The following is a 14,013-nucleotide window of genomic DNA, read 5'->3' as shown; positions in this document are numbered from 1 at the left end:
TGACCGTAGCCCTTCACAACGTAAACCGGGAGTTCTTGAGTTAAATACCAATGACGTCATTCTTGCTCAAAATAAGCTACTCTCTCAACAAGTGGAGTTGCATACTCAACAAATGGCCAAGCTTCCACAGCAAATGAAGGAAATTCAAGGGTCTCAAGTTCGGCATCAAGTAGCATGTTGCGAATTATGTCAAGGAGATCATCCTACTGGTTTTTGTCCTTCACTAGAAGAAGTGAGTTATGTGAACAACCAAAATCAAGGCTATCAAAGACAACCTCCTAACAATCAAGGTTATCAACCAAGAAACAATCAAGGCTATCAACCATCAAGGTTCAACAATCAAAATTTTCAGCAACAAAGTCCCTATCAACACCCAAACTCTCAAGGCCAACAGTTGCAAGGAGGAAATTCCAAGCTAGAGGACACTCTTCAACAATTCATGCAAGCTTCCATGGTAAATCAGAAGAGTAACGAAGCAGCAATTAAGAATCTGGAAAATCAAGTAGGCCAACTTGCGAAGCAACTGTCGGAACAAAACGCATGATCTTCCTTTTCCGCTAACACTCAAACCAATCCAAAGGAGCATTGTAAAGCAATTGTCACGAGGAGAGGTAAAGAGTTGACAAGTGAAAAAAGTGAGGAAATTACAGTAGAGAATGATATGGATGAAATGCTGGAAAAAGAGGACATGGTTGGTGGAAGGGAGAAAGTGGCTGGAACTTTTCAGTTCGCGCCGCGAACCACCTTCGCGCCGCAAAAAGAGCAGGATTTGCCAACTGAGAAAAAGACTGAATTGGAGGTGAAAAAGGATGCTGAACCAAGAAAGAAGAAGAAAGGAGAGAAAGGTGTGAGTGTCATTCCAACCCAATATCTACCTTATCCGCATGCTCCATCGAAGAAGGACAATGCCAGGCATTATGTACGGTTCATGGACATATTCAAACAACTTCAAATCAATATCCCATTTGCCGATGCATTAGAGCAAATGCCACGGTATGAAAAGTTCATGAAGGACATTCTTACAAAGAAAAGGAGACACGTGGAAGACGAAACCATCTTGCTTGATGCACGTTGTAGTGCCATCATTCAAAAGACTCTCCCAAGGAAGGAATCCGATCCGGGCCGAGTCGTTTTACCGGTGACCATCGGAAGCACATACATTGGTAATGGCTTGATTGACTTGGGGTCTAGCATCAATTTAATCCCTCTCTCCATTGTTAAAAGATTGGGAAATGATGAGATCAAATCGACAAGGATGACTTTACAACTAGCTGACAAATCTACCACTTCACCATATGGAATTGCTCAAGACATGTTAGTAAAGGTGGATAAACTCTTGTTTCCGGTAGATTTCGTGATAGTAGAGATGGATGAAGATCGTGATGTGCCTCTAATTCTTGGAAGACCATTCATGAAAATAGTCCGGATGATGATTGACATTGATGATGGACTAATGAAGGTGAGAGTGCAAGGCGAAGAGGTGACCTTTAATCTTTTTGAAGCCATGAAGCATCAAAAAGACAAGCATGATTATTTCCGAATCGATGCAATCAAAGAGGAAGTAGTGGAGGTCGCAAACCAAGTTCATATTTCTAATCCTCTAGAGAGAGATCTTATCGGAGCCTACAATATGTTGACCGAAAATGAAGAAAAAGAGATTGAAGCAATGTTGCATGAGTTAGAGTTTTGTGGCGAGCTTACTTATCAAGAAGAAATAAAGGAAGACTTGGATGCAACGAAGAAAACTGAAGAACCAAAATTAGAGATGAAAATGCTACCTTCACACTTGAAGTATGTGTTCCTTGGTGACGAGTGTACCAAGCCGGTGATTATAAGCAACACTTTGTCCACAAAAGAGGAATACAAATTGATACAAGTGCTGAAAAAGAATGAAGGTGCAATAGGGTGGGTGTTATCCGACTTGAAGGGTATTAGTCCGGCCTATTGTATGCATAAGATCATGATGGAATAGAATTTCAAACCCGTTGCACAACCTCAAAGGCGTCTAAATCCATCGATGAAAGAAGTAGTTCGGAAAGAAGTTGTCAAACTCTTGGAAGCCGGAATGATTTATCCTATCTCCGATAGTGCATGGGTGAGTCCGGTGCAAGTAGTTCCCAAGAAAGGTGGCATGACGGTTATCAAGAATGATAAAAATGAGTTGATTCCGACAAGAACGGTAACCGGGTGGAGGATGTGTATTGACTATAGAAGGTTGAACCAAGCTACAAGGAAAGATCACTTCCCACTACCTTTCATGGATCAAATGTTGGAAAGGTTAGCCGGCAAAAATTTCTACTGTTTCTAGGACGGGTATTCGGGATACAACCAAAATTCGGTCAATCCGGCGGATCATGAGAAGACAACTTTTACATGTCCTTTAGGCATCTTTGCTTACCGAAGAATGCCTTTCGGGTTATGTAATGCACCGACCACATTTCAACGGTGTATGCAAGCTATATTCTCGGACTTAATAGAAGAATGCATTGAGGTGTTCATGGATGATTTCTCCGTGTACGGATCATCTTTTGATTTGTGCTTAAAACACCTTGATGTGGTTTTGGGAAGATGCGTGGAGACCAACTTAGTGCTCAATTGGGAAAAATGCAACTTCATGGTCACCGAAGGTGTTGTACTCGGTCATAAGATCTCCTCCGAAGGATTAGAGGTTGACAAAGCTAAGGTGGAAGTTATCGAGAAACTACCACCTCCAACAAATATAAAAGGAATAAGGAGCTTTCTCGGACATGCCGGTTTCTACCGGAGATTCATCAAAGATTTTTCAAAGATAGCAAAGCCATTGAGCAACTTGCTCAACAAAGGTACGCATTTTCTTTTCGATGAGTCATGTCTCAAAGCTTTCCTTGATTTAAAAGAAAAGTTAGTCACCGCACCAAAAATCGTGGCACCAATTTGGATACTTGATTTTGAACTTATGTGTGACGCAAGCGATTATGCGGTTGGTGCGGTGTTGGGTCAAAGAAGAGATAAAGTTTTTCATGCTATCCACTATGCTAGTAAAGTGTTAAATGAAGCACAAGTCAATTATGCGACAACTGAAAAAGAGTTACTAGCCATAGTGTACGCATTGGAAAAGTTTAGAGATTACTTGATTGGGTTAAAAGTTGTAGTCTACATTAACCACGCGCTGGATTCTCTTACTGCAAGAGTTTGATTTGGAAATCCGGGATAAAAAAGGTTCCGAAAATTTGGTTGCGGATCATTTGTCTTGTTTGGTCAATGTAGACATCACCAACAAAGAAGAGGAAGTGAGAGAAGAATTTCCGAATGAAAAACTGTATGCGATTCAAGTGAGGCCTGGTTTGTTGATTTTGCTAATTACAAAGCAACCGGTTTAACACCGGAAGACCTCACTGGTAATCAAAAACGGAAATTCTTGGCGGATGCAAAATATTATGTTTGGGATGATCCTTATCTTTTTAAAGTGGGTGTAGACAATATTTTGAGAAGGTGTGTAACAATTGAGGAGTCAAGAGACATCCTTTGGCATTGTCACAACTCTCCATATGGAGGTCACTATAGCGGTTTGAGAACAGCCACTAAAGTGCTCCAATCGGGCTTTTATTGGCCATCTTTATTTAAAGATGCACATGAACATGCGAAGAGTTGTGATACATGCCAACGGAGTGGAGGAATAGGAAAACGGGACGAAATGCCTCTAACCAACATGCTAGAAGTAGAAGTTTTTGATTGTTGGGGTATTGATTTCGTTGGCCCATTCCCCTCTTCTTTCTCAAATGAGTACATACTAGTGGCCGTTGACTATGTCTCGAAGTGGGTAGAAGCAATTGCTTCACCTAAGGCCGATGCCAAAACAGTGATTAAATTTTTAAAGAAAAACATATTTTCACGTTTTGGTGCGCCTAGGGTGTTGATAAGTGATGGAGGATCACACTTTTGCAATACACCTCTAGAAAAAGTTTTGCAACATTATGGTGTAAAGCACAAGGTGACCACTCCCTACCACCCACAAGCGAATGGTCAGACGAAGGTTTCTAATCGGGAAGTCAAGCGGATCCTTGAGAAAACAGTCTCGAATTCAAGAAAAGATTGGTCTTTAAAACTGGATGAAGCTTTATGGGCGTATCGTACCGCCTACAAAGCACCTATTGGGCTAACTCCGTTTCAAATGGTGTATGGGAAGACTTGTCATCTTCCAATGGAAATGGAGCATAGGGCATTATGGGCTCTTAAATTCTTGAACTTCGACTCCACTTTAGCTGGAGAAAAAAGAAAAGGGCAACTCCATGAATTGGAGGAATCAAGGAATAACGCTTACCATTCGAATAAACTTTACAAGGAAAAGGTAAAGGCATACCATGATGGAAAGGTCCGTCATAAGGAGTTTCATGTTGGACAAATGGTATTGCTTTTCAACTCAAGGTTGTAGTCATTCCCTGGTAAGCTGAAGTCAAAGTGGTCAGGACCGTTTGTTGTCAAAGAGGTGCACAATTATGAGGTCATTGTGATCGAGGATCCAAAGTCACAAGAGAGCTGGTCTGTAAATGGCCAAAGACTCAAAGTCTACCATAGTGGCGATGTAAATCGGGATGTGTGTGTCATTTCTCTATCCGGACCGGGCTAATCATTGGACCGTCGAGCTCTAAACGACGTTAAACAAAGCGCTTGTTGGGAGGCAATCCAACATTGTAAGTCTGCATTTTACATTTTCTCAATTCTGCTGTGTTGATTTTCTACTATGTGAAATTCTGTGAAATTGTGTTATGTCCACTGCCGTTCGCCCCGCGACCATCGTTCGCCCAGCGAACTAAATGCAAAGCTTCAGTTCGCGCCGCGAACGGTGCGTGGCAGAACCACTTAAGTTCTGTTTAGGTTATTTTTCCTATTTATTCTATTTCATTTTCAAAACACATCAAATTTCCCTCTTTTGCACTCCCACTCCCAAAAACTTCCCAAAACTAAAAATCTTCCTTCCCCAACTCCCAAATCCCCATTTGTTAACAAGAATCAAGCACTTCACTAAGGTAAGTGTTCTTTTCATGTTCTCTTCTCCATTCCTTTTAGGTTCTCATTTAGGTAAGGTTGGGTTTTTGTAGAAAATTGAAATTGACACTTGAAACAACCTTGCATGTCTAATGTGGGTTCAGATTAGGATTAGGTAGAGTTGTGATTTTAACTGTTGAAAGTAAAAACCCTCAAATCTTTGGAACCCTAGCAGGCTCCTGGAGATTTCCTGGTTCGCAGGGTTCGCGCCGCAAACGGGCCTTCGCACCGCGAACTGGGAAATTCCAGGGCCATGTTTTTATGCTGTTGATTGCTAACTCTCTTCATGTTTTGTTGTGTGGTTGTTCTGATGTTTATTGCAGATGTCTAAGAGAACCAAAACCACGGCTTCCGTTCAACCCCGCTCTTTAAGAAGGTTCACAAGTGACGAGCACGAAGAACGATTCGAAAACCTAATCAAGAGAACCATCCAACCGGAAAGGTTCATCCATTTATTACCGGGTGGGACTTATCGGAATATGGTTTCAAATTTTGAGAGACGAAGGTGGACCAAACTGTGTGAACCAGAAGTGACGATCAATTATGATATTGTTCGGGAGTTCTATGCAAATGCTATGCACCTTGAAGAGGGAGTAGCTTTCAACTACCAAACAAGGGTAAGAGGCAGGATTATTTCTTTTGGCTGAGATGCTATTAACTTATATCTTGGTAATCCTCTAACCCTGGGAGAGAACGAGCGGTGCGAGTATCGTACCCTGTGCCTTAAAGGAAAATCATTTGACCTAAATGATCAAGGACTTTCAAAATCTTGGAAAAGAGAAAATCTAAATCTGGAAGCAAGGGCATTTCTGGTGCTGTTGTTGAGCAACATTCGGCCAAGGAGCCACACAACCACGATTCCTCTAGATGTATGGTGTTTGTTGTACTACATTATGATCGGCAAATCTGTGGATGTAGCATCAATCATAGCGGGAGAAATGAGGAAGATGGCTATAAGTGGAACCAAATTTGGTGGTAAAGCAGGTGTGCTTGCATACCCGGGGTTGATCATGGGACTTTGCCGTCGGGCGAATGTTGTCATTCCGGATGAAGTACACTTCTCTATCACTAGTGTGATTAACGATGCCTATCTGAATAGGTTCTGCCAAAGCCAAATGGATAGAACCGAAGGAGCTGGGACTTCGTCATCCAGACCCCGACCCCGCACTACTCCAGTCTTCGACCAGATGGCGTTTGCCAATTATGACTGTGAGAGCTTTGAGGCCTCTAGGAGGTCTCAATCATTTATCTTTGATGCTATGCAGCAACAATTCCAGAACACGTTCCTGTCGCATTACGCGAAAAACCGACGGGAAACGAAAACAACAGAGCCGCCACCGTGCGTTATTTATCCCAAAAGAGGGGAAAGGAAACGCTCGAAGTAAACCTGGAAAAGACATGGTCTCGCGACCAGAGAGATATGGGATCGGGAGTCGGTTTTGCGAAGGGAAGGTATTAACACCCCTACGCATCCGTCGTACTCGACGGGATCCATGCACAAAAGGAAGAATAAGGTTGCTAGAAACTGCTCAGACATCACACAAGGCTGGAAGGAAACACAGGAAAACAAGAGAAACTAACTCGGCAGGACATCGCATCCTGGGCCTACGTAGTCTGTCAAACACAGACATCAGAGTCGACGTAGTTCGGGACAAGGGGAATGTGCTCGCTAGGATGTCGCATCCTATGCATACGTATCTTCTCTGACTAGAGAAGAATCAGAGCACTCGTAGCTCGGCTAACGCACGCCAAACAAGACCACACAGGAAACTGACTGTCAATCGCTGGACTTACGTCAGACTCCACACAAACAGGCAAACCTGGAGACCGAATGCCAATCGCTGGACTTACATCAGACTCCGAACCAACAAACACACACTGGAAACCGACTGCCAATCGCTGGACTTACGTCAGACTCCAACAAGCAAACAAGACACAGGAAACCGACGGCCAATCGCTGGACTTATGTCAGACTCCAAACACACACAAGAGGGGTTGCAAAAGAAAAAGGGCGCCCGGAGAGATCAGCTCATCTCCTGCCTACGTACCTCATCTGGTATGAGGATCAGGGCGACGTAGTTCCCCTACGCAGGGAAAGAACTCCTAACCTAACCAGAGACTGGGAAATGACAAACTAGAAGGGAGCCTGACTCGAGCCTAATAGTTATCATGCAAATTCACCATGGTCCTACGTTAAGGTTTCTAGCTAACTTGCACAGGGAGCAAGCTATCTTAAACAGCACATGCAAACACAAGAGCAAGCATACACAAAGTTAGCACAGACTATATACAAACAAAGTGGGCTCACACAGGGTTAGGCTTTAGTCAAGGGGTCATGTCAACCTCGACAAACAAGCCACTGTAACAGGGTGATGTTAGCTCTTAACCCTAACATTGAGAGTTAGGGTGAAGCAACTGAAATGGGAAGTGAGGATAAGACCTCACAGCTCTTATCCCTGGTCTGGGAGAGCCTTAAACAAATGAAAGTATGAAAGTGTGGGAGTTCAGAAAGTTGGAACTCTTCTATCCACATATGACTGACACAACAAAGATCTTGGGTTAATATCCACAATGCATCAACACAAGGTGTGTGAGCAAAGGGATGACACACTGAGTAGCAGGAGATGGACTACACATCTCTTGTATCTGCCAATGCCTCTTCACTTAGGAGGTCTTTGATATGTACAGGGGACAAAGATAAACAAACACAAGCATTGCCTCTTAAGGAGGACATCAGACAGGTGCCTGCCCAAGTAACAGAACAGGTCTTCCAGACTACATGCAGTCAGAGAGTTATACCTCAGATGGTTAAGCAACCAAGCAAAGCCAAAAGCAAGTTCAAAAGAACTTAAGCAACTTATGTACCTGAAAACAATCTAACTCAGTCAGTATACAACTCAAATGAACTAAACAGACAGTTAATAGTCAACAGTCAACAGTGCACAGTCAAACAAGCAATGCAACAGTGTGCAATGCACAAGCTCAACTCAAATGAGCTAACACCAACCTACAAAACAAGTCAAGGTTAGTCAATATCAACCAAATAATCCAACTCAAGCAATGTGAATCAATCCCCTCATGGCCATATGCTTCTTATCCTGAAAACAAAGCTCAAACATAAGCACAAACCACTAGGACAAGGCCTAGGGTCAAAGAGGGAGAAATAATTCAAAACAGAACATGAAAATTGACATGAATCAAACTCAACCAATTAAGAACATAATCCAAAATGTCACATGTCAATATCATCAACCAAATTCATTTTACAAATCAATCATGGCAAGGCATGCAAGATGGAAGCACATTGAGGCAACAGAATGAACAAATCCATATTAATTCAAAAATGGCTCAATTAATCTCAAGAAAAATCATGGCTAAACAGCACACACAATATGATCAACACACCAAAAATCAAGGCATTTGGACAAGCTTAAGCATGGTAACAAAATTCCATAAGGCAAGGTAAGCACAAACAAGCTCAAATAGGACACAATTTGATACATCAAATTAGCACAAGCATAAAACAGAATTGCCAATTGAAAAAGACCTCAAACAAAAGCCACAATAAACTTCAATATGTCTAGAAACAATGTGCAAAATTCCACATCCATATGATAAACAACCAGCATTTCACAAATCATGGAAGTTCAAGACTATTCAAAAGCTCACAAATGGCAATCCAAAAAGAAAAAGTCTCAAACAAATCAGAAATGAATCCAAAAATTCCAAGAAAATTCATGATTAATCACAACATCCAGAAGAAGCATCATACAAAAAATCACATCATTTGGCATTTATTTGGAATGGAAAAGAAATTCATCAAATTGAGCAAGCAAAGGTGTGACACACATTGTCACACCTACCTTAACATGAGCATATCTCAACAACCACAAATGAGAAAAATGCAAACTCAACACCAAAATGTTTATCAAGATGTCTAGTTTAGGCATACAAAATTTCAAAAGCATTGGATTAAAACTCATCATTTCACAAAGCATATGGCAAGCAAGGTACAAATACACATACATGTTCACAATCCCTAAGACAAATTAATTTCCATCCGAGCACAATTTCTGGAAAAATAACCAAACAATACTAGACACAACAAGGAGCAAGATGAAAAAATCCACACATGATTTGGATCAATATTTATTGAGTTATGATTTTTTAAGTGGAAGAAAAATAGAAAAAACATGAATGAAGCATATACACGAATGGATGGAGAAAAGAAAATAATATGTGGAACATTTGCTATAGGCCAGAATCGAAGGGAGGCTGGATTTGAATTGAGGCGCTAACATGTGAAACGCGCCGTTTCACTTAAACGGCGTGGCAAGGCAAAGCGTTATCGTCCAATCATTGTGCCACGCCAAGGCCACGTGGACCAGTACATGTCCAGAAACAACTAAACGCATGCAGAAACGCGCTGGGATGGATCAAATAGGATTCTGGAAATAAAACCCTAACAGCTTCATCAACATTCATCATGTTCATACGCTCAAGAACAAAAGTGTACAGAAATTCAAAATGAATATATCATCGTGTTCCTCTCACATCACACATCACTAATCCCTATCTAATTTAACCTAATTCCTCATATTATGAATGAATCGAAGCCATGAAGTTTCACATATCAATCTTAAATCTAACATATCTAACTCATTTCTTCATGAAAATTAATGAAACAAAGCTCAGATTTCTCAGGGATGCATGATCTACAATAAGCACATAACCATTTCATGAATTGATGGAATCGAATTCTAACCTTCAAGAAGATGCAGAAGTGAAATCAATGGATTTAGGTCTTGAAAAGCAGAAATAGATCTTCCTAAGCTCTTGGATGAATGAATGGAGGAAGGTTTGTGACTTAATCTTGCACGATCTTGCTTGAATTACCAACTGCCATGGATGGATGCAAGCTTCAACAACTTCAAATCTGCATGAAATCCTTCGAATCCTGCTTCAACAATGCTCACTTATACTCATAGGTGATGAATCAATCGAGAAAAAGACAATGTGTTTGCAAAATTTTGATGAAAAGTTTGAGAGAACAAAGTGAAGAAAGTTTCAGATCTGGAAATTGTGATGTTTTAATCCCATTTTCTGTTATGATTTGGCTTATATATGATCTGTTAATGATCTTTGTTAATCATGCTTAACCAATGCAAGTGTAATTAGTGAGAATGAGGTGTGGATGCAAATTTGCAAATGCACCTCTATGCATGAATGCTCAATGGAACAGTACACGAAATTTTCCTTGGAATCAATTCAAATTCTGTTTGGAGCCAAGTGCAAGTGGTACAATATGAAAAACAATGCTTAATTTTCAAATTTGGAATTTCCCTCCAAAATTCAAATGAAAATACAAATATTTTTGTGATGGAAATGCATGACATATGATGCATGAATTGGATAGTGCATGTCAAGACATGAATGTTGCAAAAAGAGCCACTCCAATTGGACATTTGGTGTGAAAGTTATGCATGTTTGAAGTTCAAATTCACTTGGCCATGATTGATCCATATCTTTTCAACCATACATGAGAAATTCATGATCTTGGACTTTTTGGAAATGGGAGAACAAGATCTTCAACTTTCATGTTGGACAAAATTTCATTTGAAGCTTCCTTGATGATGTAATCTTGAGGAGAAAACCTTTCCATTTTTGGCAATTCCAAATTACAGGTCACTTACTATTTTTGGAAACTTTTCAACTGACCTCAAATTCTTCATTGTTGGTGTTTGAAATGTCAAATGAGACTTGTATGGACATGAATGAGGCCTCTCTAACCATCTCCCACCTCCAAATCCATGATTGAATTGACAGTTGACTTTGGTTGACTTTCTAGGGTTTCAGATGAATTGCATCTTGACTGATGAGCTTTGAACATCCAACCTTTGGCCAAACCACTTCAAAATGATCCCTAGGTCATATGAACTCAATGAACCAACCCTAGGGCTTTGATTCCATAGAAAATGCACTTGCTTGCTTGCACAACTGAATCTCCTGACCAGTCTTGCCTGATGACATGTGATGGACTATGCAAATGTTAATGCAATGTTAATGACCTAAAATGAAAATGTATGTACAAAATGAGAGGTGCAAATTTGAGGGTAAACAGGGATTTTCTACAGCTGCCCCTATTGAATCAGTTGGGAACCCGAACGGATGAGAGCAATGGCTGTCAGACTTTCAGGGTAAACAGGGATTTAATACCAAAGAACCGTAGAAATTTGCACTCTGCGGGGATCCAAGAAGGAAAATTCACCAAGGACAACCTTCACTGGGATCTGATGTTTATAACTGGGGATTTTGATTTTTCTCAGAGGTACAGTCACATCCAGACATCGAAAAATGATGAATGGGAACAGAAATCACAACTAGACGTCAACGGACGACCAGGAAAAACTCGACGTTTATCGAAACCAACGGAAAGGTAACCAGACATCAACGGATGACCTGGGAAGAAAGGGATACAACCAGACGTTCATCGGACGAATGGGAAAAACTCAACGTTTATCGAAACCAACGGAGAGGTAACTAGACATCAGCGGATGAATGGAAAAAAAGGGATACAACCAAACGTCATCGGACGAATGGGAAAAACTCAACGTTTATCGAAACCAACGGAGAGGTAACCAGACATCAACGGATGAATGGAAAAAGAAATACATCTAGATGTCAACGGACAACTAGGAAAAACTCGACGTTTATCGAAACCAACGGAGAGGTAACCAGACATCAACGGATGAATGGGAAAGACTCGACCAGACGTCAACAGACAAACGGGAGAAGCTCGACGTTTATCGAAACCAACGGAGAGGTAACTAGACATCAACGGATGAATGGGAAAGACTCGACCAGACGTCAACGGACGAACGGGAGAAGCTCAACGTTTATCGACACCAACAGAGAGGTAACCAGACATCAACGGATGAATGGGAAAGACTCGACCAGACGTCAACGGACGAACGGGAGAAGCTCAACGTTTATCGACACCGACGGAGAAGGAGAAGCTTGACGTTTATCGACACCAACGGAGAAGGAGAAGCTCGACGTTTATCGACACCAACTGAGAAGGAGAAGCTCGACGTTTATCGACACCAACGGAGAGGAGAAGCTCGACATTTATCGACACCAACGGAGAGGAGAACAGACATCAACGGATGACCTGTGGGGAAAATACAACTAGATGTCAACGGACAACTAGGAAAAACTCGACGTTTATCGACACCAACAGAGAGGAGAACTCTTGGGGAAAAAAACATCTAGATGTCAACAGACAACTAGGAAAAACTCGACGTTTATCGACACCAACGGAGAGGAGAAATACTTCACTGGGGAAGGAATACAACTATACGTCAACGGACGAATAGGAAAAACTCGACGTTTATCGACACCAACGGAGAGGAGAAATACTTCACTAGGGAAGGAATACAACTATACGTCAACGGACAACTAGGAAAAACTCGACGTTTATCGAAACCAACGGAGAGGTAGCTCACTGGGGATCAAGGTCACGACAGGGAGCAGACAGGAAGGAACACCAAGGATACCGGGTTGTAGGCACAAAACAGGTGACTGACCAAAGCGTGAATTGGTTTGTGTTCCAAAACACTCATCATCCTGAAGAGGGCTAGAAAAGCAATCTTGTTAGAGGACGGACATTCGATTCCACAAGGAATACGAATCTTACTCAGTTGGGAAACAAACAAAGGGTTCAACCAAAGAGCGCATGAGATATATTATCTATAGCCGTCAAAACGTAGATAACATACTCGCATGGAAGATTATCCATAACCGGGTTGTAGGTTGTTAAATGAATAAATCGACCGAAATCGTGAATTGGTGTGTATTCCAAAACACTCACCATCCTGAAGAGAGAGAAGGCAAACTTGTTAAAGGATGGACATTCGATTCCACAAGGAATACGAATCTTACTCAGTTGGGAAACAAACAAAGGGTTCAACCAAAGAGCGCATGAGATATATTATCTATAGCCGTCAAAACGTAGATAACATACTCGCATGGAAGATTATCCATAACCGGGTTGTAGGTTGTTAAATGGATAGATCAACCGAAAAGAAAGGCAACGGGATACCAAGACTAGGTATGCAAAGATGACCAATCAAAAGGGGAAACAACAAACATTACCGGCAAACGGCGAATGAAAGAGGACCCGCTGAGGATAAAGTTGCTTACTTGGAGCAATTACCCACAAAGAAGGGGAAGACCCGCTGGGGATAATATTGCTTAATCAAAGAAAATATCCGAAAGGGGAAAGGGAATATCAATACCAAAACGGGATAATGATAACCACAAAGAGGGGATTACATCTACCGGTTAGTAGGTAGAAAACCACAGAAAAGGTAACCGTCATCGACTAGGATGAGCACAAAGGGTTCACTCCACCAAGGGGAGAACAAGGGAGTTTACATCTACCGGTTGGTAGGTAGAAGACCACAAAGATAGGACTTACAACTACCGGTTCGTAGGTAGAAGCCAACAATTCCGCTGAGGATAAGATGAATGAGTGCCGGTTAATGAGCAACTATTCATTTATACCACAGGGAAGCACAAGAGACAGCCACAAGGAAGCCAATTTAGGATCGATCCAAAAAGGAAAACTGAATCAAGACTCGTCCTAATGAGGAAAGAACTCAATAGGGAAAACCCATCCCATTATGTGTGTAGGGAGAGAGCGGAAACAACCGTCATCCACGAGGATAGAACTCAGTGGGGAGCACAGAAGGAAAATGACAGACACTTTCTACCTAAGGGGTCGACTCTATATGGAGAGATCAGACACACCCACATCTGCTAGGGGAGCAAACCAAGCTTGCCAGATGCTACCCAGTTTTGGGGGAGTAGCCTTGCTGGGGATACCCGCTCAACTACGGAGTCACTTGTTGGGAAAACACCTTTCTACCCTGCTGGGGAACCCAATTCTGAAATCAATCCAATGGCGCGATGCTAAAATCTTTTCAA

The 14,013-nt window shown here is 41.7% G+C and overlaps 1 pseudogene; it reads left to right on the top strand.

Moving 5' to 3' along the window:
- The first annotated feature begins 661 nt into the window (after positions 1-661).
- The window catches only part of LOC127096409 (transcription factor bHLH139-like), a 32,277-nt pseudogene continuing 18,925 nt past the window's right edge, over positions 662-14,013 (top strand).

This window comes from Lathyrus oleraceus, chromosome 6 (assembly GCF_024323335.1).
Source record: "Lathyrus oleraceus cultivar Zhongwan6 chromosome 6, CAAS_Psat_ZW6_1.0, whole genome shotgun sequence".
NCBI classification, from domain to species: Eukaryota; Viridiplantae; Streptophyta; class Magnoliopsida; order Fabales; family Fabaceae; genus Lathyrus; species Lathyrus oleraceus.
Note: the sequence above shows the minus strand (reverse complement) of the source record. Positions and strands in the feature narration are given on the sequence as shown.